Genomic DNA, 17,130 nt, shown 5'->3' on the forward strand with positions numbered 1-17,130 from the left:
CAGATATCTACAGCAGAGCACCAGCTGTCTCTGAGATGAGAAAGAGACATTTTCATGTTTCTTGTTGCATCCTAATTCTTGTTTGCCTGTTGTTATTTCCTTTAGTTCCATTGTCTGCCTTCTTATTGACTGAGCTCTAAATTAACTGAACGAATAATTCCTACTCCTGCATGTGCTAATTTTCCCTTATGCACTTGACATCATCTCCTTCTTTCTCTTCCCCTCAATGTTCCTGTCACCTCCTGAAGTTAATGGAATTAAATTCTAATACTAACATTCAATTTGTAATTTTGGAGGCTTGAAACATCACCTGCTCTGCATGAAGGAGTAGCTCCTGTGGTAAAGTTTGAATTTTTAACAGAATTCACAAGTTTGAAATCTCCTGCACTTGAGAGGTGCTTTACATCCCCAGGAATGCTTCTGTTGTCAGGGTTTCTCTCTGGGGTGTCCACAGTGCTTACAGTGCCAGCTGCACATCTCAGGATGCAAGAAACAGGACAACAAGATTTTAAGAAAGCCTTGGAAAAAAAATAAAATGCAATAAGTGACATGGTTCTGCAGCTATGAAATTTGGGAGAGTGTTGGACAAAGACATCAGCCACTTGCAGGAAATATTGTGGCAGATCAGGGGTGCTCACTGGAACAAAGTCTGGCAGGAGTGGACTCAGAGGCACAGTCTGGGTCAAACAAGGAGCAATGCAGCTCTGGGGAAAATGAGTCTGTGCTTTACATCCTTTCCTCTCTGGCACCAGGTATGGGAGTTGTCTCTTCTCTCAAAATTCCCAGGCAATTATATTCTGAAAGAAATTGAACATAATGTGCAGGTGCTTAAATGTTTGACACGGCACTTCCCATTCTGCCTCAGCAGGTACTTACAGTTCTTCTGGCACTGTTCTGATGAGCGTGTGATGCCTTTAAAGTGCTCTGGTAAGCAGCAATCCTGGCTGGAAAACATTCCTGGTGCTGGGGTATCATTTCTGAGTCACTGCTTTGATGCACAAAAACATATGGCTGGTTGCAGGAGTGGACTGAAGAGATAGAAATATCAGTGTGACACTTTGGCCAGGACTGAGATCACAGAAAAGAGGAAGGCAAAAGATGATATATATATTTTTTAATTACATCTATATTTTAATTACAGTATTTGCATTGCTAATATTAATCACTGTTAAAAAAAAGCAGTTTATTTCAGGGGGTGCATGCATTAACAGCTCTGGTATTAGATGTAAAAACACATGGATCTAACCAGCCAGGTCCCAGCTAAACATTTGTGCCTTCCTTTCCCAGACCTGCCAAGTTTCCCATCCCAGTTCCTATTTGACAGATAAATGGAGCAGATTAAATGCAGGAATAAATAATTACCAACATTTACCATAAGCCTGAACTATTTGGATGGACACTAGAAATGAAACTGAGATGTCCTGGATGATTTTGTCACTTCAAAGCTTGATTAGGAGTCCTGAGTATCTTTCAAAGTTCAAAACTGAACAGAAATGTTCAGTTTCTGGTGGAAGTCTGGGGATGGATAGAGAAGTTACTGGGTAAGAGATTATCAGGGTCTTAGAGTCAGACTGAAAATTCAGAGTTCTTTCCCAGTGTGGATGACTTTCCCATGGACTTCCCACCATTATGACTGATTATATTAATATATAATCTCTTTTCTATCATATTAATATATAATCTCTTTACCCAGGTAATTTCTAATCCAGGTGCTCCAGCCTTTCAGGGTTGAGCTGACACTGTAAGATGCTACTTCAACCTATTCCAAGTCCTTTCCAAAGAGTCTAGGAAAGTCCTTTGCAACTTCTAACACCTTTCTTTTATTTTGTAGGCAACTAAAAGAAAAATCAGGAAAAATCTTTTTGAGGGAAGAAGAAGAGTGATGTGGTTTTGGTGTTGTTTTGGTTTTGGTTTTTATTTGGGTTTTTTTCCCCTGAACAAAAATTCCACATTTTATGAAGGTGAATTATATAGTAAAGATGAATTATGTAGCACAGAGGTCTGTAATTAACTTTATCACTTTGTCTGCTTTTGATCTAGCAGGTCTTCAGGAGGAAACATTATTTCATTTACATTCATATTATCTCTTACCAAAAAAACCCCCAAAAACAAAGACCTATTTTCTCAGTCTTTAGAAATGTGAAGAGAATGTTATTGTGCTCCTCTGTTCTACCCTGTTGCTTTCAATTCCTATTTAATAAGACACAGGACATCTCTCATAAATTCTGTAGCATCAGTGTAATGTTCCTTTGATGATATATTGCATGTTAAGTTGGGATTGGCATGAAAGGATAGTGAGGGCTATGGAGAGATTTTTATTTTTATTTTAAATTTTTTTTTTTCTATTTTTCCCATAAAAATTCTGCATCTCTTGCTGTCAGAATGTGTGGGGAGCTCTTGGTCTGAGGGTTTGCACATGGGGTGTTCTTCCCTCTGGTCATGGACTGTCTGCAGCTGCTTCCCTCTGCTCCTCCCTGTCCCCCTTCAGCTGGAATTAGCTCTCAGTACCCTCCCTGCAGCTGAAGAACTCCTGATTTTGGCAGCCCCCTCTGGAAGGGCACGAGTGAATCTCGAGAGAAGATCCATTTCTGGAGCAGAGCAGGCCTGGACACTTGTCCTGACCCTTTTCCTGCGCTGTTGCTCTGAGTTTGAGGCTTTCCCCACGGGACCCCTCTTGGAGCTGCCAGAGGTTTGGAAGCTCATTTCCAAGCTCTGACATTTGAAGTTGCTCTCCCCTCATTTCCATGCAGGTATTTATAGATACTCTGGAATTCTGGTGGCTTTCTACCTGAAAAGCAACACATTTACTCTGTTATTGCTTTTCTTTCCGTGGAATAATGAGGATCTCAACTGCAATAATGACCCTGGGCATGAAATGTGATTTAGAAACCTCACACCTAATTTTGTCGCAATACCTACTTCCATGGATTTCTAAGTTTTTTAATATATATATGAATTAATGATTAAATACATATATAACCTATATTTTATATAGGATCCTACATTGTATAATGCATTTATTTCCCCCATAAAAACTCACACAAAGTTGTATTGTTCATCTCTAGTATAACTCTTGCTGTCTCTTCTTGCCCATCTTGTTATTTCTGTGCTTTTCATCCCTTCTCTTCGTAGTCTATACTCCTTCCACAGGAGCAAATTTCATCTCTTTTTCTTCCTTTTTATATGCTAGTTCTGTCTTCAAGTCGCTATCCTCTTGCAGTGTAGTGCAGGATAATCAAGCCAGCAAACTTTGTCCTTTTTGAAGCAGGGGTGTTTGAACATTTGAAAACCCACAAAAGAAAGGCAGATCAGTAGTCCTGGCATTCTTCAAAATTGCTCTTTCATTTGAGAGGAATAGAGGAGCTCTGGGTGGGCAAACTGCAAGTTGTGGTGTGTGTTTAATGAGGCTGTGGAGGGAGGCAGGAGAGGGATTGGGAATGATTCCATGTGGGGAATGCAGATGCGTCCACTTCAAGGAGAAAAATGCTCTTGAAGCATAATCCTATATTTGATAATCAGGTGAAAATTCGAATGTACCCAGGGTTTCTCAGGAAGCCCAGAGCTCTGAGATCCGCTCCCTGGAGGTGAAGTTCCAGCAGGCACCCCCCTTGGCCGGGTGGGTTGCACAAAGCTGAGTTTGGGATTCTCAGCCTTGTGTCCCTGAGTGCTCCCAGCACGCTGCTGTGGATGCAGGGATGCCAGCAGAGACACCTGGCATGCAGCATCCCAGCAGAGACACCTGGCATGCAGCATCCCAGCAGAGACACCTGGCATGCAGCATCCCAGCAGAGACACCTGGCAGCATCCCTGGCACGGCTTCCAGGAGATGCTGAACCAAAATCACAACCAGAGTCACGGACACGGCTCCGCAGGGCGCTTCAATGGGCATCCCTCAGGGGAATTACTCATCAGTTCCACACTGCAGCTTTTGCTTGAGTCTCGCTCTTCTCGAGGCTCTTTGGTGTGTGTAAGGGGATTGTTTTTCCTAGGAAAGCTGCCCCATATCCCCAAGGCCCCACACACAATGGGTGTGTTGTTCATTCTCATGGCACAGCCCGTGCGTTCCCGGCTGGAGAGCTGCTCACTCTCCCTGCTCCTCCATCAATCCTTAGCAGGAGAAATTTGGGGGATTTATGGTGCCAAGAGCACCTCCCGACACAAACCCTGTGGCTCTTAATAGCTGCTACTTTTCCTTACAAAGACACGCTTTTGCCCTGGGGCAATTAACTACCAAAGTAGTCATTAGCTATTGATAATGATCAAGTTGTCAATAAATAATCAATTTATTGATTACTGCTCAATAACGCCCTATCCTCTATTAATTAGATAAACTCACGGTGATTGTAGGTACTCTTAAAAGCACTTTCTTGGAGGATCAAGCGGGCTTGCCATAAGCCAAAGTGAGCAGCAGCTTTACAAGAGTAGAGTAAATTATCTGAGGAAATGAGATATATATTGATTATAATGACACTTTTAGAAATGCTCATGATTTGACAGGTTCATAATTTTCAGACATATCTGCTCATAAGGGAAAGAAATTAATGCAGTCACATTTTTTTCAGAAAACAGGTTCTTTACTGGTCCTTTCTGATATCCTGTTCTAGAATAAAGGAAAGAAGCAGCATGAACACACAGACATAAAACTGTATATACCTCAAAACTGCCCATATTTGGGACAAAAAGAGACTTCAGTGTACATGTTCATGAAAAATCTCTTTTTGGTTCTTTTTTTTTGGCCAGTTTATGATGCATCACAGAATGGATGCTTAATCTCTTCAGAGAGATGTGTATAGTTGTTGATGCTTAGAAACTGAAATTGTTATATCCACACACACACATATATATATATATATAAATTAGAAAACTCAGTTTCTGTTTCTCATCAAATCCTGCTGGAACATGGCCATGGAAACCACGTCCTTAGGAAAGTACTAAATGAATAAAAACCCAAGAAAATCACTGCACCTTGGTTAGGTGGGGAGGGCTGGGATTCAGTGTGCTTACATCAAATTCTTCTTGGGCTCCATTCAGTTTTAGCTTTAATATGTCATAAAATCTGCAGAGTTTTAGGCTGTTTCCAGCAGTATTTGCCATCAAGTAAAATATGAGGTTCATGGGATATTTTATTATAAGTGTGAAAAATTATTTCAATGTACCATTGCAGCTGAGTTGTGGCCACCTGATGAACTTAAGCAAGAGCCCTTGCAGGCCACCTCAGAGTAGAGTTTATTCTTGCAGCAGCAAACAGAAGGTGAGAAAAAACTATCACATTAACATTTTAACAGGATAAAGCCCCAAATGACCCCCATTGATGGATGGATCCTGGCACTTTTTAATGCCATGTGGAGAATCCAGCGAGGATGACAAGTCTGAGCAGCAGGTGAGATCTCCTGGGCAGGTGGCCCTGGGACAGCATCTTCAGGGGGCTGGGCTGGGACTCCCTCCATCCTTGTTGAGTTCTTTTAATGCTCCTGGAGAGGGGGAGAAGGAGGGGTGAAGGTGGGCACAGCTCTGACATCTGACTGCACCACGGTGTTAGGGCAAACCTGAAATTCATCCTCATCTCAAAGCTGGAACTTCACTTCCACAAATCCTGCCTTTTATTCCTGCATTTAATGCTGCTGCTTCTAAAGTTCAGGTCAGAAAGTGAGAAAAAAAGGGGAGGTTGTATTGAGTTACTGTGGAGAAAACCTTAAGGTGCTTTGAGGTTTAGGTATAAAACATGGATTCTTTATAGCTCCCTGTCTTTGTCAGAATGTTTTCCATTGTGTTTATGTCTTGTCAATGCCTGAAGTATTGATTTCCTGCCAGTGTGAACTGGATTCCCAGCGAGCCTTTTTGTCCTTGTCTTCAGCACCCTTTGGTAAAGTCACTCAGGCTCGTTTGTTTGGTTTGGTTTTACAAACCATAAAGCAGCATTATATGTGTGACTTCCTTATTGTAAATGTAGCAGCTTTCCCTTATTTTTTCGCTCTGATACTGAGCTTTTAAAGTGGTAATTTTAGGAAAAAAGGCTATGTAAACACAAGGTGAACTTATAGACCTGAGAATTGTAAAGAATTGGTTTCCTCTGGTGCTTTGTTCCACAGTGTTGGCTCATGAACTTATTTCAAGGCACAGATTGGAAAAAGTCATGTAGTGCTCACCTGCTGCACAATTAAAAGTGAATTCCCTTTATGCATGAGCAGTACCGGGTTATGTGTAGTGGTCAAGAAAAAGCAGTTAAAAAATAGAGTATGTGTGTTTGATAACACATTTATTTAAATAATTATTGTTTTATTGCATTTGAAAAAGTCAGATGACTTTAATAATAAAAAAAAGCATAAAACATAAAACATAAAACATAAAACATAAAACAATAATAATAATGATGATGATAATAATGATGATAATAATGATGATGATAATAATGATAATGATAATGATAATGATAATAATGATAATAATGATAATAATGATAATAATGATAATGATAATAATAATAATAATAATAATAATAATAATAATAATAATAATAATAATAATAATAATAATAATAATAATAATAAATTTTCCCTTTCTTGACCTGAATGACTGTGTCATGTTTGAGGATATGTGTTAAGCAACACTTTTCTCTTGCTTGTTAAATGATTGTGGGAACTTGCTGGTGTTCTCAGATCATTGTTCTTTGGTTTGGTGTAATAAAGAGCAGATTTCAGGTCATGACCTAGCAGAGGTTTTTATGTTGATTCCTTTGCTGGGTTTCAGCACACATGTATTGCACAGTAGTCCTGTCTGTACTCTGAGCTGCCTTCCCCTGTCGGTGTGACACCTCTGACACCTGGCTGTGCCTAAACCCACTGCTGTTACCTCTGGCATCATTTCCAGGCTGACTCTCAGTGTGCTCTGAGCTTTGATTCATCAGCACTCAGCTCTGCATTGCTGCAAACAGCAGGGCTGTGCCATCTCTGGGTGTTCATGGCTGTGTTTTGGACTTTTGGTGGGTGATGCCCAAGATCCCCACTCAGCACTCACGTGTGGTGCTCTGTCACAGAAGGTGTGGCACAGCTTGTGCTTGGCCTTTCCTTAGGAACCTTCCTGCCCCTTTTGCATCCGTGGTGCAGAACAGCTGATGGTAATCACTATAAAAATTAATTATGAGCTGATGGGCAAGGGCATAATCAAAGCAGAGATGAATTAGAACAGCGATCCAACATCCAGACCTTTAAACCAGCTGATAAATCTCTGCCTTTGATTAATATGAGGGAAGTATAATGGGAAAACTTCATTGTCAAGGGCTATAATTGTCCAGTTCTGTGCTCAGTAAGTGTTAAAATGCAATAGCTGGACAAAAAAATCAGACAAACAAAAGTCTGCACCGAATTAATGGTTCAGTAAAATGCCTAAGTAACATATGTTCCAACCTGGCTAGAGTCCTAAAGTAGGAGAAAAAAGACTTTAATTACATGATTGATGGGAGCTTCAGGAGAGAGCTCCAAACTCAAGGTGCCTGCAAGGTGACAGGAGTGTCTGCAAAGGGCAAGGGGAAAGGGGAGGAGGGGACAGGGGAGGCAGCAGCAGCTCACAGCAGCCCTGCCTCACTGGGGCTGGTAGATTTAACATTTTCCTGCTTGGCTGTCTCACAAAAATTAGGCAAAATATCCAGCTGCTTCCTGCACTGTTCAGGAACTATAAAACTTTGGGATTTTTTGCTAGTAAACAACAGAAAAGAGCTTGTTCTGAAGCAGTAAAAGCCTTACACTGGTGATTGGCTGACTAAACTTCCCAAGGCACTTTGTGATAATTAGAAGTTTCTACAGTGTTAAGCATTTTTGTTGAATGACTGCTGGGAAAGTGGTTGCCAGTTTTATTGTGAGAGGGGTCCCTTATGTCTGTGTGACCACACATTTCAGTTTAGACATCACTGAAAGGTCTTCTGAGGTACTGATGTGATATAATGAGCCATAAATCATGGCCAGGTTCTCCCTAAGTGCCTGTGAACTAGAATTTTATCTGTGATTCTCTAAGAATTGTGTCTCATTATTATCATAATCTATTTTTTCAGCTGTGGAGGGGTAGCTTTTTTGCTTTCACATAGCAGAGGATATTTTTCAATAAACTATTTTGTTGATTGCAAGATTATTTTGAATATCACTTTCTATTTCCAGTAAGGTATTGATAGCAAACCCTTCCTTTATGTGCTATTTAATTTTTTTATCCCAACCTTTCTCTGCCCATCAAGCCCTTTCTAGATTTTGCTGCAGTTTTCTTCTCTGTCAGCCTTAGTGGCATTACTTGCCACCAAGAAGAAAATACTCTGCTTTTCAAAATATTTTCTTGTGGCAGGTCATTGAGGTCATATTGGCTGTTAAGGAAAAAGTGAAACAGTGAATTTCACTGAATGAAACGGCTGAGGTGAATTTACAGAATCCAGGTTAAATGATGATTACTTGTCCCAGTTTCAATTGTGCCCCAGATTTGAACATTATGCTATGGAGTCAATTCAGATAAATTAATGGTGAATCTGATTATTAGTTTCCCCTGAGATAATATTAGATTAATTTTTTTTGATCCTTTGCAGTTTTTGTGTATTTCTGACTCTGTTTTTAGGGGTTTTGTTTGTTTGTGGTTTGTTTTGGTTTTTTTTGCAATGGTATGGGCAAAAAAAAATGGTAGAAATGTCACTTTGCTTAGGGAAGATGTAGTTCGGAATAATTTTGTGTAGTTTGAAATATTTTTACTTTCATGGCAGTATAGTACACCTGAGCAAGTAGAATAGGGAAATTGGCAATGTTGCTTGCTGGGTCACCATTTCAAAAACACCTGGGTACAAAAGCAATGTGTTTCCCACAGAGATCATCATTGCTGCTCTCAGGTAAAGGCTGAGGATTCAGCAGGATTTGTCTGACTCAGGACTGGGAGGCACTGCCAGGGCAGGGTGTGCCTGTTCCACGTCCCTTTGCAGGAGTCTCAGCAGCTTGCAGAAATAATGCTGTGGCAAAGAAAAGCACCCTGCCCTGGCAAAGATGACATCAATTCCACTCATTGTCTGTGTGTCAAGTGAAATGCATTGGGTTAGGATAACCTGAATAATACTTTCATTTTAATGAGACAGGTGGATAGAAATTTCCCAGAAAGGTATTTAAGGTTAAGGTCATTGATGTGCTCAGTCTCCCTGCGGTGTTGAATGTTTGTAGTGTTCCACATCACAATTACATCAACAATATTCAGAGTGAATGGGGCTGTGGTGAAAGGGAGAGGTGAAAAGAAGCAGAGGAGCCCTGGGAGGTTATAAAGTGTTTGTGTTCTGAACAAGTAGTGAGTTTGACATCTGGAAATGTCCTAAAAGCTGCTGGGGGCACAGGTGGCCGTGGAAGGCTTTAACCCTGTGGTTCCCCAAACCAGTGGAACTGGTGAAGTGAAATAAATCTTCCTGCTGTCCATAGCAAGAGTGCAGGAAGCACAGAGACTCCAGCTTTGTAGAAGATCTGTTTCCATGTATTTGATATACTGGTGATAGTTAAGGTGTATCACAATCAGTGGGCTGATGTCCTAATGAAATTAATTGCAGATACATTTGTGAGCAACAGTCTTAACAGACTTAACAGACAGAGTTAATGGTCTGTTAAAATCAGCTTTGCTTTAGAAGAGGTGCACCACTCAATGCAGTGTTTTGGAAAGAACCAATATGTTTGGAATACTGGAATTATAATAGAAAAAGTACTTTGAGTGCACTGAACAAAGGAAGTCCTTTTCCAACATCTTGGTGTTGATCCTTCTGCCTTTGCTGTAGTAAATAACATTTATGCAGCCTTTTTGCTTATTATCTTGTTATTAGGAAAAATACTTAATGTACAGATGAATTTTACCACAAACATAACTGACATTCAAACCTGATATAAAGATGAATCAGACAAATAACAGCATTTACTTACAAAGTATGGATTTTTTTTTTTTTTTTTAATTTTAGTTCTCATAGAAAGTACAAATTCAGGTGCATTGTACTGCAGCCAGTTTGGTGTGGAGGAAGCTGCACTGAAAGCACGGTGAGTCCTTCCACTAGAACAGTCACTAAATAAAAGACAAGATGGTGGAATCAAAGGAAGGCACTGAGGTGACAGTGACCTACTTTGCTAAATCAGAATAACTGCTTTAAGGTCCAACACTGCAGGAGCTAACCTTGAAAGTGCTGAAAATCCCTAGTTTGTGACATCAGCAGAGTAGAAATTAAAAAGCTATGAATCACTGTTAGAACAAGCTTATGCATGGTTTCATCGTGATAAATTAAAAATTGTCTCCAGCAATCTGCATGTGAAACCTGGGCACTGCTGGGCTGACGTAACAAACAACAGCCACTGCCACAAATCTGAGCACTGCTTGCAAAATGCCCAGAGGAGGGAGATAACACAGGGTCAAAAACGTGTTCTGCTGAGACTTCTGGCTTTGTTTTCTTCCCACTGGTCTTGGGCAGGACCTTTTCAGATGCACTCAGTGATTACTGAATGATGCATTCATGACAGCATCATTTTCCTTTTTATTGATTCTCATTTTCTAAATTGCCAGTCAGGACATGATTTTATATGTCTCTGTTCAGAACAGTGTTGTGCCTAAGCTAAGCTGCAGGTTGTGGGATGATGCAGTTTCATTGCTAGGAAGGAACTGTGGTCAATTAACACAAAGTAGAGCTGTCATCTGAATCTCTAACCTCCCCCTAAAACTATTAGAACTCTGTATTTTTTGTTGCTAAGGTTTCAGATACCTCAGTTGCTGTGTTTATGTTGGATGAAGGTGTGGAGGAAAGGGGAAAATACAGCTTTTAGCTTAATATCTTAAATCTTATATATTTTATATATGTTATATATTCTTAATAAAGTATCTTACTGTGCATACTTCTTTTTATCTCTTTTTTTTTTTTTTTTTTTTTTTTTGGTAGTAAATAATAGTGAAATTCTAAACATCAACAAAAAGCAAACAAACACCACCACCCCTAACCCCCAAAATAGAACCAGTGGCAGAGCTGAGATTCCTCTGGTGAAACTGCTTTCTTGTTTGTACCTGAAAAATGTACTTTCCTCAGAGAATTTTGGACCAGGGGAGGAGGAAATGAATGATATTTACCTCATTGTTTCCTTCCTGGGCAAAGAGGAATGAAGGTCCCATGGATGGGGCACAATCCTCTCCTTGGATAACAGTGTGGGGAGGATGGAGATTGACTGTGGCAGAAAGTTGTCTCAGTTTTGTAGCTCACCAAGGGGTGAATGCCTCTAATTCTGTGATGGTAAGGAAGAAGTGATTGTGTTGTTTGTAAGGAATACTTTTGGAATTCTGTCTGGCACAGCAAAGTTTCCATAGGTGACAGCAGCAATAGCTGTTGGTCTAATGAGTAGTCATTATGAGGAGGAATTAAGTTGTTCTTTGCAGTAAAATTATCCAAGGGGAAACTGCAATACCAAAGCTGTTGCTTGGAGTTATTTGCCTTTCCACTGATTGAGTTTCATTGCACTCTTTCATGATGCTGAACTTGAAATTTCTTTACTGACTTGTTTTCACTAATTGCCAGTTCTGCTGCTGATGTTACATTCCAGTCCTCTGGGGACATGACCCTTGACTCTTTTGAAAGTTTATCTCATTTTTTCACAAACCTTTAAAATTTTATTTTAAGCCATTTTATATATATATTTTATCAAAATACTACATGGTAATGCAGCAGTTTTGTTTGAGCCAGGTTTTCAGCCCTCTGCTCTCCCTGCACAGCCTGTGGAGCACTGGGACAGCACTGGCATTTGGTACATTCCAATTACATCCATTTTAATATTCTCTGATTCCTTTCCCTCCTTGAATCCGTTCTCTTCTTATTTGTTTCATCTGTTATTTATGTTTCATCCTATTGTATATTTCACTTTGCTATAAAATTATCATTTTGTCTGAAAGCTTTACGATGGTGTTTGCAATTCATTCCCTGTAGAGATTCTTTGGTATCAGATCCTTCACTTTCCTTCCACCTTTTAGGCAGACCATAACAATCAGAAATCCATCTGGGAAAGCTGGGAATAAACTCATGATAGATCTGATAGCTAATGGATACTGGTGAAGTATATCTGTGCTTTATCACAGCCATCCTGCCTGAAAAGCAGAGAACACATGGATCTCATGCTTGGTGCAGCATTTCTTTGTGCACTGAACGTTCAGGCCGTTTTGGAGACATCACAGAAGACAAATGCCAACACAGTTTCCCTTGAAACACTTTTCCAGGGTTGTATCCAGTCCAGGGCACTCCCCAGCAGTTATTTCAGATGTTCTTAGGCCAGAAGTGCCTGCTGATGCCTTTGGGATGCAGCAGGGCTGTAAAAGAGGATCATTACAGCACTCAGAATAGGTGTATGGTGCTGTTCCCTTCAGAAACACAAGCTGATAGAGAGAAGTGTTTTCCTTCAGAGGAAAGCTCTGTCTTGAGCTGCAGAGAAGTCAGTATCCTTAAGGGGCTCTCACTGCTGCTGAGCTTGTGGTTTGTTTGAAATACTCAGAGCACCAGGCTGGAGAATGAATTGTGTGTTGAAATTATAGAAGAGAGGATGTGAAAAGAAACTTAGCATGGACACTAAATTGGAAGCTTAGTTTACCTCATCAAGGTGCTTATATTTGGTGGGATAAGTGCCAGTTGCTTTGAGCTCCCTAGTGATTCAATAATGCTTTAGACCAGTATGTGGAACAACTGAAAACTGAGCCATGTTAGGACATACAGAAAAATATGTTGGGCCATGGATTTGCTTCTATGCACACAGCATTTGTTTAAAAAGACTACAAGCACTACTCAGGATGAGTAGCTACCCAAAGGGGAGCTGCCTGTGCTGCAGTAAATGTAAAATCCTACAGCAAAAGCCAGGAGTGCAAGGTGTACCCCAGGGGATCCCGGCTGGGTGGGGAGCAGGGGGAGACCCTGGACATCAACAGAACCTTCCAGAACAAAAGGAGGAGCCACTTGCTCCAGGCTGGGAGTTGTTCCCTCCTGTAAGCAGGATGTGCAGCCCTCAGGATGCTCTCTGCCACCTGATGATCCAAACATTAATTCCCCAGGGCTGGCCATAATTGAAGGTGCTGTGGTGTCTCAGTGTGGCTGGCTGCACAGACAACAAAATTCTCCTTCTGGATAATCCAGGCCCCGAGGGCAGCTCTTTTCCTTACTATTTATTTTTTTTTAGGTAACTTGTTTAACAGGTTTTCTATTCCTTCTCAGCTGTTCCAATATATTTAAGGAAAATCAAATCCCTTCAGACAATTTTAATTCTGTATTGTATTTAGAATAAGTACTGTAAGATTCAATTGTCTTCAATAACAATATTTGTTTTGTTAGACCTTCAAGTAATTTTTGGGAGTTTTTTTCTTTTTCCTTTTCTTTTTTGTAGTGGCTGGCTTTAGGAAACATGTTCCATTGTATTATTTAGAGAATGACCTTCAGAACTGATAACATTTTGTTGTAGTGCACTTCTCTTTTCGTGCACTGTATAAATAATGAATTGTAAATCAACACAATTAAATGAGATATGACTGCATAGATTTCTGTATAAATTGGGAAACTTCACCAGCTGCTCTGCAAGGACAACCTTTACCGATTGTGGATATTTTTCTGTTTCAGAAAACCTTTCCAGAGGAATTCCAAACCTGCATGTCCCAGACCATTAAGCTGTGTGAGCAAATAGTCCTTGTACTACAGAGTGCTTGAGTAGCACAAGAATATTTTTTGTGCTAATATTTTCTAAGCCACTGCTTTGAAAATGTTTGAAGGAATAAGATCCAGAAGAAATTTGAAGCAGAACAATCTGTAGTTCAAAACACACAGAAAACAGTTTAAAAAAAGTACAGTTTTTCTTTTTTGTGTCTATAACATGGTAGTTCTGATATGGAATTCAGACAGTATTAATATTAAATAACTTCAGGTATTTATTAAGTTTGAAAAGAAGTTTATTTTTTTTTCTTAAAAAGGATGAGAACATTTTTTTTTAATTTAGATTTGGCTAAAATTATCTGTCATATGCAGATGATTATGCAATATCTGCCAGCATCCTACCCTAAGACAGTTCTACCAGATGGTCAAGCGTTTTTCATGTGGCACTTGTTTAAATGCAAATATATCTAATTTTTTCTGTAATTATTAACATCATCTTGCATCTAAGGACTTGATCTGCATTGAATTAACTACTTCTAGACTATTTCTGCCATATTTTGTAGTGAAAAGATGGTATTTCAACCTTTAGAGTTGGCGGGATGAGTATTTTGCTTTAATATCTAAGAGATCTCTATTATCATGTGGGAAATTTACAGTAGAAATAACCAATATTTTATCCAGTGTTTATTATGCTGCTGTATAAAGAAAATATGGCTTGTTATTTAATGTATGTGTCTCCAAGCAAAATGAGACTATGGCACTGAGACTTGCTGCTGGTTCTGAGTACTGAAGCATCAATTTGAGGTACATGTGACAAATATAAACAAAGTCTTAAATAAAACCCAAAAATAGGGATGTAGGCTGGCTAGCATTCACATCAGTGATGGGAGATGATAACCAAACAAGATTTTCACTGAGGGATGAACAGTTGTATAGTTTTATAATATGATTATCATTCCACATGTGCAGTGGGTACTGTGCTGTTTCCCCTAGTCGTTTGGTCTTAAAAGTTTTGCTTGCTGTAGTTTTCCTGGGATCCTCCTTTAGAATATGCTGAGGTTTAAGATTATTCTTCTACTGTGCTCTTGTGTAGCTGGCCTGGTAAAAATGGTGATTTCTGCAGTAAAACCTAGTTTGTAACATTAATTACCATTGCATGTAGACAAAACCCAGTGCCATGGGTAGACAAAACCCAGTGCCATGGGTAAATAAAACCTAGTACCATGGGTAAATAAAACCCAGTGCCATGGGTAAATAAAACCCAGTGCCATGGGTAAATAAAACCTAGTACCATGGGTAAATAAAACCCAGTGCCATGGGTAAATAAAACCCAGTGCTGTAGGTAGAAACCCAGTGCCATGGATAAATAAAACCCAGTACCATGGGTAAATAAAACCTAGTGCCATGGGTAAATAAAACCTAGTACCATGGTTAAATAAAACCCAGTGCCATGGGTAGTTAAGTCAGCTAGTGGGTGCCCAATGTGCAATTATGGCTGTTAAGGTTTAATTCTGAGCTTCAGGTTGCTATTTTGCCATGGGTACCATAGTTGGAAGTTTCTCATTTTTTATTGTGCATAAAAAGTAATAATCTGGGACTGTTATTAGCTACAGAATAAAGCACTGTTAGCACTCACTTTTTATGTTATATTCAAGTACTGTATTGATTTTGCAGGAGGAAGACATGCAAGTCAGAAATGCAATAAACAATGAGCCATCAACAGAGCATTGGTTCAGGTTTGAAAGAGAACTGCAGAGTTCCAGTCAGAAATAACAGAAGGAAGGAAATAAAAGAAGACAGTAGAAAGAGAAAGCAAGAATAAATTCAAATAACATAATACTGAAAACACATTCAGTCACTGAGAGGATTTTTACTGCATTCACTCTTTCCAATGGGCATCATCCTGTGTATCTCATTACTTATAATATCTAAAAAGAAACGCTAGGATGGGATATCAGCAAACCCTAGAAGGACTGTAACGTGTCAGGATTGTTCCAGTAGTAATTTGTATCCACTGGGGCTGAGTTAGGATGTTGTGTGGGCAGGAATAATCTGAGGAATGGGAGCACTCTGCATCTCTCCTGGCAAGAGGTGGGTGTCAGTTTGGGAATGCTGCTCCCCAGTGCCTCACAGTTGCTCTTATTTTCTTAATAAAGCTGGCTATTAAATGTCTCCTTTTAGGCTGCAGGTATTTCAAGAGACTGTCTGTACTATGCTACAGATGCTGGTCATAAATCAAAACACTGATGGAAAGTGGTGATAATGATGGAATATTCCATCGGCTTTCTGTTGGTTTTTCTTCTTATTTTAGGTCTTTAGAATGGATTTATGGTTAAAGATTTTAACCACCCCATCTCCAGCAGCAGGAATTGGCATGGTGGTGGTGGACTGGTAGGATGAAGGGGTTTGGGGGTAAAGACAACCTGTGCTTTTCAAGGTGACACAAACAGGCACTAAGGATGCTTTAATTCAATATATACCTTTCCTGGTAGTCATGGCTGTCTGTAACAAAGGACTTGCAGGTCCTGGTGATTACACCAGGGGTGTTCTTGCACTGCTGAGCAGGACAGGGTCAGCACTGAATTCTGGAACAATGTGGTTCCTGGCCTACAGAAATGATTTGATCTCTCCCAGTGGCTCCCACTCCAGAAAATGTAGAGCCAAAAGTTCCTGCATGGATAAGGCATTAGAAGAGGTTGAAGGAAACTAACTGGAATGTTTGAGTGGATTGCCAGGCACCTCTTTGCCTAGCAAAGACCTAGCAGAGGTGGTCATTAATGTCAGGTAACCATTACTGAGATCATGTATTCAAGAGAAAATAATGAGCTGGTTTTCAATAATTCAAACATTTCTCTTTTCCAGCCATTGCTTTTCTTCCACCTTTTGTGTACACAGGCTTTCTCTCTTTAACCCATCTGATCTTTTACTTGGAAGAACTGAAATAAATGTAGATGTTCATCCTTTCTTCTAACAGACAATTGTGTGCAACTTGAAGCTCTGTACTGATTCCAAGGAATTGGTGTCATTTGTGTGGACACACTCCTGTCTATCTGTTACCTCTCTTGCTTTTTGTAGTATGTTACCCATTTCTACTTTTTCTTCCTTCTCCTCACTCAGCCCTCTGGGTTTAGGTTTTTTTGCCTCTGTTTTCTTCCCTTTTCTTTTTGACTTTTTTTTCTTCTCCCCTCTCCCTTTTTGCTTTCCAGCTTCAGTTATTTTAGAACACAGTGCTATGTATACCTTTTATTCTCATGTCAGCATTTCAACCCTCATCAAAGATCCCATCAGCCAAAACCAGATTCTGTACTCACACAAAAACCCCCACCCAAATTCTCTGATGTTTTTATGAAAGGCTCAGACACATTTTCCTTCTGGGAAGAAGCAGAGAAGTGGGAAAGGGAGGAGGGGGTTGCTAGAGAGTCTCTTAATTCCCTCCAGCTTAAAATTGGTCTCTTGTCGACATTGCCACTGCCACCCAGCTTCTGGGC

The 17,130-nt window shown here is 40.0% G+C and overlaps 1 protein-coding gene and 1 long non-coding RNA gene across 32 annotated transcripts in view; both read left to right on the forward strand.

The window, feature by feature from the left end:
• Nucleotides 1–17,130, forward strand: part of RBFOX1 (RNA binding fox-1 homolog 1) — a 1,112,502-nt gene that overhangs the window by 553,250 nt on the left and 542,122 nt on the right. The window lies entirely within an intron of this gene.
• LOC111945921 (uncharacterized) lies at nucleotides 5,291–15,591 on the forward strand. 3 transcript variants are annotated; one of them, XR_002871878.2, is made up of 5 exons: nucleotides 9,640–9,771; nucleotides 9,950–10,025; nucleotides 13,613–13,664; nucleotides 14,324–14,446; nucleotides 15,317–15,591. It is a non-coding gene; the product is annotated as an uncharacterized LOC111945921 (long non-coding RNA). The 3 variants fall into 3 exon arrangements; XR_002871877.2 differs by lacking the exons at nucleotides 9,640–9,771; nucleotides 14,324–14,446 and adding an exon at nucleotides 5,291–5,380; XR_002871876.2 differs by lacking the exon at nucleotides 14,324–14,446.

The sequence above is a fragment of the Cyanistes caeruleus genome, chromosome 17, assembly GCF_971803275.1.
Source record: "Cyanistes caeruleus chromosome 17, bCyaCae1.hap1.1, whole genome shotgun sequence".
NCBI lineage: Eukaryota > Metazoa > Chordata > Aves > Passeriformes > Paridae > Cyanistes > Cyanistes caeruleus.